At 40.8% G+C, this 9,942-nt stretch overlaps 1 long non-coding RNA gene across 1 annotated transcript in view; it reads right to left on the reverse strand.

Annotated features, from left to right (window-relative positions):
- Positions 1–7,570, reverse strand: part of LOC105674058 (uncharacterized) — a 51,293-nt gene extending 43,723 nt beyond the window's left edge. Inside the window, exon 1 of the long non-coding RNA XR_010890203.1 lies at positions 3,321–7,570. This is a non-coding gene — a long non-coding RNA (uncharacterized lncRNA). The remainder of the gene's footprint in view (positions 1–3,320) is intronic.
- Positions 7,571–9,942: the final 2,372 nt, after the last annotated feature.

The raw sequence follows: 9,942 nt of genomic DNA on the forward strand, positions 1-9,942 counted from the left end.
GATATTCATGTGTCTGTTGAAGTCGTATCATTGCAAATAAGCGAGCCAAAAAATGTAATCACAAAGCGTACCGAATATAAAGTCCAAAAAACATCGCTATGAAATTTCACGTGTATCGCAATCACGGCGAATCATAACTCTCCTCACATCTAATGTATGCGAGCGATCGAACAGATTATTGTATTTTTAACTATAGAAAAACATGTCGAAAACACATTCGTCCGGCGAAAACAAACGTTGCAGGGGAAAAAAAACAGCAAAAAAGGAACAAAAATATTTTACAAATACAGATATGTTATTTTAAACTCTATTTTTTTAATGGAGACAGCACTCGCGACGATATTACCCCATAGCAAATAAGATAAAACTAACTTTATCTTTGATATCAAACAAACTTCACAGAGGTTGCCGAAAATACGCGATACAAAATAGCAGAAAGTCCCGCAAACAGCGGGATCCTTATGGAAAACGCGCGCGAGCGAGACGGAATCGCCGGGCTAGCTCGAGAGAGGAGCGCCGCCGCCATCACGCGGGCGCGATTTTGCGCCGCGTCCACGCGTCCGATTGTTTTCTATCTCGCCGTTTCAATAGCCAGCCTTTATCGGGCTCGACGTAAGAAGATCCGGGAAACGACTGATATGTTTTGCGCACTTCCGCGATATTTTATCGGTGACAGCCGAATCGCCCCTCCGCTCGTCGCGTCGTTCGCCGCAGCACTTTTCAATAGTGGCGTCCACCATCCGCCCTCCCCCTCGCTCGCGCTCCCGCCCTACCCCCCTCGTCGTCGCGCCGCAGCGCGCGACAACTTTTTCGGCCGTTCTTCACGGAATTCCGTGGCGCAAATATTCTATCCTTTTTCGAGTCTCCACGGTTATGTTCGCGCGCTGACGTCGTACGAACTTTCGGGCAATCCACTTATACCGCGCCGTTTTGCCGCAGCCGGGCCGAAGTTCGGCGCCCCTGGACCGCCGCACTCGGAGATTGACCCGTTAACGTATCTATTTTAATTTTGCGCGTTGTTCCCGCGAGTAAACAACTCGCCCATCAAGCCTCGTTTGTTACAAAAATAGCCGCGATCTTTCATACGGAAACGTCAACATTAACGTCAAACGCGACGCAACGAATATTTTCGATGTCGACTTCGTCATCTATGAATAACCGGTTTAATCAACTCCTCGTTCTCCCTCGTTAATATTTGTGGTATTATTATCGTAATATATATTTTAATTTGAATAATATTCACCTGCTTTTGTTCAATATTCGATATCATGTAAATCCAACATTTGTGTTTGCACAATTTTTACGTAAATCAATACTAAAGTCAAATAAGTGTATTAAAAACGCAGAGCACGGTCCTTAGAACTGTCCACCATAAATTGTTCAATTTTGCATTTAATTTCAATAAGCTAACATTAAGTAATTGCTAATTTACGTTATGGTTTTACATGCGTAATAACGGGAGATTGTGCGCAGAATCAATTAAAATACAACATTGATCGTAATAAACTCTATTTATAGTAATTACGACAAGTAATTACCGATGAATGAAGAGAAAGGTAACATACGTTTGTGCGAAACAATACGTTTCATTACGAAAGATCAATACTGGAGGAATAGAGAGGGAGAGGGGGGGGGGGTTAAAATTAAATGGCTTCGAAAACCTTTCGTCTTCGGGCCACAAATATTTTCCGCTCTTCTGTATTAAATGTAGTTGACATCTCTTCGTATTTTCCAAGTTTGGGAACTCATTAGCGAAACGTCGAAATTACGGTCCCGCGTGCGCCGACCGAGAGGAGAAAGGCGATCTTCGCCATAGGTAATCGCGCGGCGAAATAACTAATCGTTCGCAGAAGTATCCCGCGTCACGCGCGCGTACAAGTTATTAGGGGACACGGCGGTGTCCGCGACAGATATAAATTCCCGGGGAAAACTAGCCGGAAACTTGGCGGAAAGTGCGATATTGTCGCGGTGCACTAACCATGTCGTCGCCTGTCACTGTCGCGCGTGTAGGGGCGCGCGTTGTTACGCGTTGTGCGCGTCAAGGGCGCATAACGCGTGTGTCGCGCGCGCGCCCCGGTAATAAGTTCCCCATCCCCAATAATACAACCCCCGACGAAATTCAATTAAACTTGGCAAACTCCATAATTATGTTTGTTATATTTTTCATTTCGCCGGAAACTCGCCCGAAACGCGACGCCGGCGTTGCGCGAAGAACTTTTCCACAGCGCTGCCGTGACATCTGTACGATGAAACGATTTCTTTGGGAATTATTGTTTTTCTTTTTTTTTTTATATAGAATATAAAGTCTTTCCCGCTGCGTTTTTTGTAAAATAAAATACACCTTTTATACGAAATTAATAGTTTTCTAAATTCAAGTTTCAACATTTGAATGATGAAAGTAGAAAACTGAGAAAACAATATTAATGTTCAGCGAAGATGTAATTATTTCTCGATATTCTCCCTTTAATCAGGCATTTACTGTTTCATGTACACGCCCTGATGCGCTCACTGATACACATCCCATTCACGATCCACGGCCGCCGCGTCGCTTTTTCACAGGGACATGTCGTTCCGCGCGGCTCCAATTATGAGGACATCCCTGTCGGTTTTCGAAGGGGTGCGTTGACCCCGCTCGTCGCGCGGTAACGCCATAAATTCGGCAGATGGGAGTTGTCTCTTTGCCAGCGGCCAAGTCGAGTATCTGCGACCGGGCGGGCGCATATTATGCGCGCCGGAGCTTCGCGGCAATCGCACACGGTACGCGCTTACACACACACGCGTGGACTCGCGGCGAGTGCGCAGGGGACGCGTTGCGAACGCGCGAATGCAAACGCGACGGTTACGCAAAACGCCGAAATATTTCAGTTTACAGAGACGCGGCGAGGATTAAACGAAGGAAACAAAAATATTTACAAGTGTACGCGCGGTTGAAAAAAAAATTTAAATTAAAACGAGAACGCCGGCGTATTCGTTTGATCCGCGGTCCGTACGCGTACGCATCGGCGCACCAGGATTTATATATAAAACGGTCGTTCTTTTTTCTCCCCTTTCGCGACCCGGCACGAAGTATCTAGAAGCGAATTAAAAGGAAAAGGAGCGGCTGACTTTCGCTGCAGCGGCCCGCGAAAACGAACGTACATCCGCGATATTTAATTGGGCGTGCACTTGCACGGTGCGCCGATACATTTTCGTTCCGCTCGGTTAGGAACTGCGGTCGGTGCGCGTCAACGTTCCATCCCGACCGCAATTTCACCGTCCACCGCGAAACGTCGACCCGGTCGCGCGCGCACTGACATTTACAAAAAAAATATACTGCTCACCGGAGGAATTTCGTGTCTTACGAAACGTCGTAATTCAGGAAGTATGACGGTGTGTTTGTACTCTCCGCCGCGACGTAAGTAATTCAGGCGCTGCGCAGTGGAACGGCGAACTCGAAAAGTTTGCAGCTCGGTAAGGCAACCTCCTCTTCTTTTAATTTGTTGCAAACTAAAAATATGATAGATATATAAAAAAAATTTAATGTAACGGATAGAAATTATTAATATTGAAAATATTACGTCTTTAAATCTTTCGCGAAATTTGCATTTGCATAAAATGTATGCACGCTGATGTACATTATTCCATATCTCACGTTTTGAAGCTTAATGTGCCGTGCAGCACAGGACTCTATTTTAATAGTTTATTGCTCTTTTAGAAAAAGGATCCAATCTGTCTCCATTATACTTGTGAATCATCGTGTTTCGCGTTGCATCTACAAAATGGCCGGTATGCGTACTATGATATCACCAACGCTAAATTAAATTCTTTTTCTTTTTCCCCTTTTTTTTTTTTTTTTTTTTTTTTTAATAAAGCCGATTAAAATATCCGTATAAAATTTCAAAACGTTTCTATGATATTCTGCGGTCAAAATATCGATCCGCGCGACGATGTCTTTCTAGCTCGCACGTGTTTTTTTTTTTTTTTTCTAGCACATGTATGCACAACGAATGGGCATAATATTCGCATTTCACGTAAAACCGCATTGACCGTTCGAAATGTATTTAAGTACTTTTCATCTAATCGCGTAGGAAAAAGAGAATGTCAAGAGTGTATAAACTTCCGTTAAAGGGTTAAATCCCTTTGTCGTTAATTCCGAGAGCCATATTTGCTCGTTAGCGCAGCTAATGAATTCAGAAACAAATTTTCCGTACCAGCTCTCAATATCGTGGTACTTAAAGAGGGATCGCGTGCACGTCAAAGGGCATCCTCACATTATGAGCGATTACTAAGTTCAAAGAGTCATTTTGCTAATCAGTTTTGTCGTACCCCCGCGTGAATTTAACGTATCATTCAAAGAGCCATAATCTCGTCCGTTGATGATACGGCGCTAATGAGATCGTTAATAAATCAGATCCCGAATCGGATATAATTGCCGAATATATGACTGCCAAGTGCGTATCATTATTACAAGACGCAAGAAGGCGCAAGCGTAAAATAAATCGAGAGTGAAGCTGTATGTTCGGCACGCGGCAGAAGCTGCGCACTCCGCTGCTTCGCGATTTAAATTATAATTAAATCGCTCCGCTAACCGTGCAAACGCGTAATAAAGCGCGTCATTATGCACGCATGCACCTTGGTATGTAATAAAAGTCGCAGCGGGAAATTCGATAAAGCCTGCGAGATACTCTACGCGAGATCATTGCATAAGATTTAATATGTAGTCTTCGGTATTTTGTTGCATCGCTGGCAGATGATGCGCTATTGGACAATAAACACAATGCCCATTCGCGTAGAGTAATGATCCAGCAATTAGGTCAGTTATATATCGCAACTTATTAAAAGAAAGTGAGGAAACTTCAACTTTCATGGAAACTCAATTTATATCTGCTATTTCCGTCGAACGACTACGAGATACTTCCAGGCGTATTTTGCATCGCAAATAAGATCAAAGAGAGTCCAACTTTTTATATTTTTCGCCTTATAACTTCTGTTTCTTTCCTAAACTTTTCGCGATTTTCCACCCAACATCTTTGCCACAATTTAAAAAACATATTTAATAAATGCATTTATATTTTCAAATGTCATTCGAATTTATTATTATAATTAGGCTTTCTCTCTTTCTCTCTCTCTTTCTTCGGCTTTGTTTTTAAGCATATCTCATATGTTAGCTGCATTCTCTCTCATTTAATATATTTGAATAAATTTTATATATTAATGAATTTAATATTTATTATATTCATTATTAATATATTAATTTAATTAATTTATCACGTTTATATTATATTAATATTACGAGATATTATTAAAAATATTTTATTTACAATAAAACTAAATGTCATCGATATCGTGAATATCCATTTACATATAAAATTAATGCAAAATGCAAAATGCAAATTTATGCTATACATAAATTTAAATATTCTTCTTTAAGACAAGATATGAAGACGATGTATATTTTTTCATATTCTACTTCAGTTATATAGATAAATGATTTATCTATTTTATTTATTTAATCGATTTATTAATTCGGTTTAAATTTTTAATGCTTATGTAATTTCTGAGGTTAAAAGAAACGTGATGATGCTTTAAATTAAAATCTGCTATTCAGAGAACTTTTTTTTTTTTATGAAGAGTAGAGAGAAAAATTATTACGATATCTGCAAGTCTTCTCCCAATGAACGAGCGGATCAACGATTTTACGTTAACGTGATTCACCGAGTTTGACCTAGTTATTTTTTAAAAAAAGAAGAAATTTTTTGCAGAAACACGATACAATATTACATTCTTATCAATTCCATGTCTAATATAGAAACTGAGAATCGTTCACGTCTCTTGATTTCATCATTTTTTTCTCCTCTTTTCTTTTTCAATTGATCCGCACGGTCCAACCAATAAATATGTCCCTCGCGCGGTTATCGGATTAATTGAGACACGCGCGGTCCTTTATATTCGATATTGAATTATTGGGCGAAAAAAAAAGAACGGCCTTAAATCCGTATTGGACGGATATGGGACACATCCGGCTTTGCGATGGCGGAGCGTTCGTTCCGCGAAATAATCGCGACATTCTTACTGGCATATCACACCGGGCCGTTTCGTTTCGTCGATTCCCTCGATTCTGCCATTACACAAATCTACGGACCGTCACCGTTGTCCGTATCCTCTATCGGCTATCCCTCCCCATATGCAATATACTCTTCGCGAAGCGAGGCACGTCGCGAGGGGTAGACGGTCGTTTTCGTAGCTTATCCGATGCACTCGAGTGTTTGCTTATCATTATAATACGGTTTACAGGTTCCTGCGGACGGAGCTGACATAACATTCACAAAACTTGTGTGTCTCCTTTGAGAACGTCTAAAACAACATTGTCAGGACACGGTTGAGCGGATCTTCGGCTCTCTTTCTCTCTCTCTCTCTCTCCCTCTCAGTCTCGCAGTCTACCTCTTCTTTCACGTCTCATTTCTCTTCAGCGCTCACCCAGTAACATGCTTACACGGCACACACAGGGGTTATCCGAAACACGGGGAAGTAACTCCGATCCCTAACGCGATGGAAATTAACGACATCAACAACTTTGCGCCCCTCCAAGGTATCCGCACTATGCGCCGCGTTATTGAATTTTCTCCTGTGAATGCACACGGGTGTGCGTGTATGCACGCGCGTGTCCGTATATACGTCTATGCATATTCACGGCGTTACCATTAGCCCCTATAAATCTACACAGTCGTGATTGCACAATAAATGTGCAAACGTACTCGTCCGCGCGCGCGCGCGCGCGCGCCCTAAAAATGATTTATACATATTTATTCGCCTGTTCAGAAATGACGTAAAATACCGCGCGGGTTGAAATGTACGGCTCGTGCCGCTTCCGCTCTGTATTACGACGGCGAAAAATATTTTTTCAACGCTATATAGCTTTTAGCGCACTGTTAATTTTGTATGTACGAAATCTACGGCGTCGCACAGGTGCTGCGAATTATCATGCATCGTGTGTTAACATAAATAAAGAGTCACTGCGATCGGTTACTGCGGGAAACATACGATCCTTCGACGAAAAAAAATTACTGTTTTTATTCGCATAGTTTAATTAACATGCAATAAAAACACAAGCAACAAATCAAAAAAGCTTTACTAAAAAACATTACGAGAGCTTTTATTTTTTCTCTCAAAAATTTAATTATATAAAAATTCTTCCTGTTTTTCACACAATAATTATTAAAATGTGTGCACGATAAATAAATAAATTTAATTAACTTTGCTGCCAATCTTCAAAATTGGAATAATTCAGTTAAAGTAATACATATTAAATTTAATAAAAAATGTCAGAGACTGTCTCTTGAAAACTTGAAAGTTATATTTGGAAATAGTAAAACTCATGCATCAGCTTTATTACAGCAACAGCGGCGTAAAAGAAAAAAAAGATAATGGATAAGATTGGTTAACTCGTATGAAATGTGAAATGTGGATGTAAAAAAAAAAAAAAAGAAATATGAAAACCGCATAAATCGGCTGGAAAAAAGCGAATTTCTATAAAGTAAAATTTTTATTAAAAAGTTCTTGCAAAAGTATTTTAATAAACATTCTTCCAACTCTTCGTTTTGCGATATAAAAATGGACGCACACGTAAATTGCTTTTATGAAGATGAATTAATCAATGTTAGTGCACAATGCAACAGAAGTAGAAGTAAATTTATGCAAAATGTAATATTGTATATTATAGAAATAAAAGAGTTTCGTTACTCATAAAACAATTGTGAGAACAATTCGTCAAGCATAGGCACAGTAGCGTATTAAATTTTATTGTCTTGATGTCTTCTAATATATCCTAATCTCACGTTCATGAGAGTTGATGTCTGAGTGACGTGACAAAAACATAATAAAACTTACAGCCAGTCACGAATTGGGTTTTATGAAGATTAATGAATGGAATACAACTAGCGCGAAAAATTAATTATAAAACTAGTAAAATTGTTAATAAGACATTAGCTCTCTCTCTCTCTCACTCTTCTCTCTTTTATAATTGGGACCGCTATAAATATCTTTTCAAGCACCGTAATTCCTTTTAGTAGCATATTAATTCGTCATCGCGCCGCACTGTCGAGCACTTTATTTTACGATGAGGAATGTACATCAATCATCATGCAATCATGAATTGGATTTTATGCAGATTAATTGGTATGCTTCGATGGTGCTATGTCATAGCTAGTGTATAAAGGAATACAAAATTAAACAGTTTCCATGGTTAATTTAAATTCCTTAAAAGTTTATTTTTCAATTAAATTCTGTAAAACGGTTTCTTAATTGGCATGCAAATCAATATTTTTTTCAATTTTTTAACCCGCAATGGCGAAACGGTAATGGTAAAGTGGAAAAAAAAATGAATAAATTTATCAATCCCGGGTTTTCACTTAAAGAAATGTCGTCTGTGCAAAGATTTCGCAATGCGGAAAATGAGATCTGCTTTTTACGAATGCGCACTTGGCGTCTCCGCTGCAAAATTGGATATATTTATCAATAGAGTTGAGAGCTCTTCGTGTTGTGATAGAACGTTGAACGTGAATCGAATTTCGTGAAAATTTGCCTGCCAACCTCAATGGCGGTCAGCGATAAAAAGCAACACGAAGAAAACTAATAACAAAGTAGACGCGAAAAGTGACTTATCGCATAAGAAGGGGAACACATTTTTCGCGCGTCTTTAATACGGTCCCAATCGCATTTTTGACCCTCCTTTCTCCGACCTCCCCCCCCTTTTTCCTCCCCACATTACCGCACCCCCCCGAGTCAGGGCGAATTGGATTTTATGAAGATTTATCGGTGGACGTCCACGGAATCTCTGGTGAAGTTAAAAGCCGCTTTTCAAGACGGAGCACGCGCGGTGATGCACGTTTCATTACACCGGCGTCACGTAAAGGCGGGAAATGAGACAAGTCGGTCGGAGCCATCCGTAAGGGCGTGCGCGACGCGTCCTGAGGGAGCTCCTCGCAGGGCGAGCTGGAAACGCGTGGGCGTTGGGTGGGACGCAAAAGAGAAGCGTAGGAAAGTGATGAATGATCGCGCGATTTCCTGCGGGGCGGGAGGCTGTCTGACTCTCTGACCAAAGCGACATTGTTCCAAAATGCTACAGCTTCCCGTCGGTCGACGGGCCCTCGCTCGCAGCTGCCGGCGTCGGACGCGTGCGGTTCGTCGTACGAATCCTGTCCGCGCACAGCGGGGGGGAGAAAGAAAAAACTTTTTTTTCCATCCCGCAGTAAAAGCTCATCGATGTTAGAGGGGAATCGATGATTACGCACTTCTAAGTTGACTTTTCTTTAGCCAGCAGCACTTATCTGACACCATTAGGGAGAAAATTAGGGCCGAAAACGAACAAATGGGACAAACGACATGTATGAAAACAAGAAAGAAAATATAACATAATATTACTAAAGTAAAAAATTATTATAAAATAGATTATTCTCTCTTTAATAATTGCGCAATTTCTTAATCTGAATTAAAGTTTATCTTCTTCGAAATAATTAGTTAAGTAATTGCTTATAAAGCCACTTCAGATATCAATCATTTTTTCACTTTTACTTGTGATGCGAAAGATATTTCAGTGCACTTTCTTTGAGTTCAAGATATATATTCTGAGGTGTATCCTTTCATCATTGGAATTCTGAAAGAGTTTTCGATTATATTACACAAACGAAGGAACACGGAGCGTACTTCGACAAAGAAGAGATCTCGCGATTCGCATGCCGTTTTTCGACGGGAAAACTTTCGCGTAGGCGGATCTTTATTAAATCCGCGATACTACCGTGGCGAAAGTCCTTTTTGTTCGTTCTTCCCGCCAGCGGAGGAAGCGAAGGACGAGTCGGGGCAAAGGCACCACCTCCACCTTGACGATTGCCGGAGAATTGAGTTACAAAGAAAATTAATTAGACGTCGCGTTACAGAGGACGTGGCGAGGCATCGCGGCGACTTAAG

Source organism: Linepithema humile, chromosome 5, assembly GCF_040581485.1.
Source record: "Linepithema humile isolate Giens D197 chromosome 5, Lhum_UNIL_v1.0, whole genome shotgun sequence".
Classification (NCBI taxonomy): Eukaryota; Metazoa; Arthropoda; class Insecta; order Hymenoptera; family Formicidae; genus Linepithema; species Linepithema humile.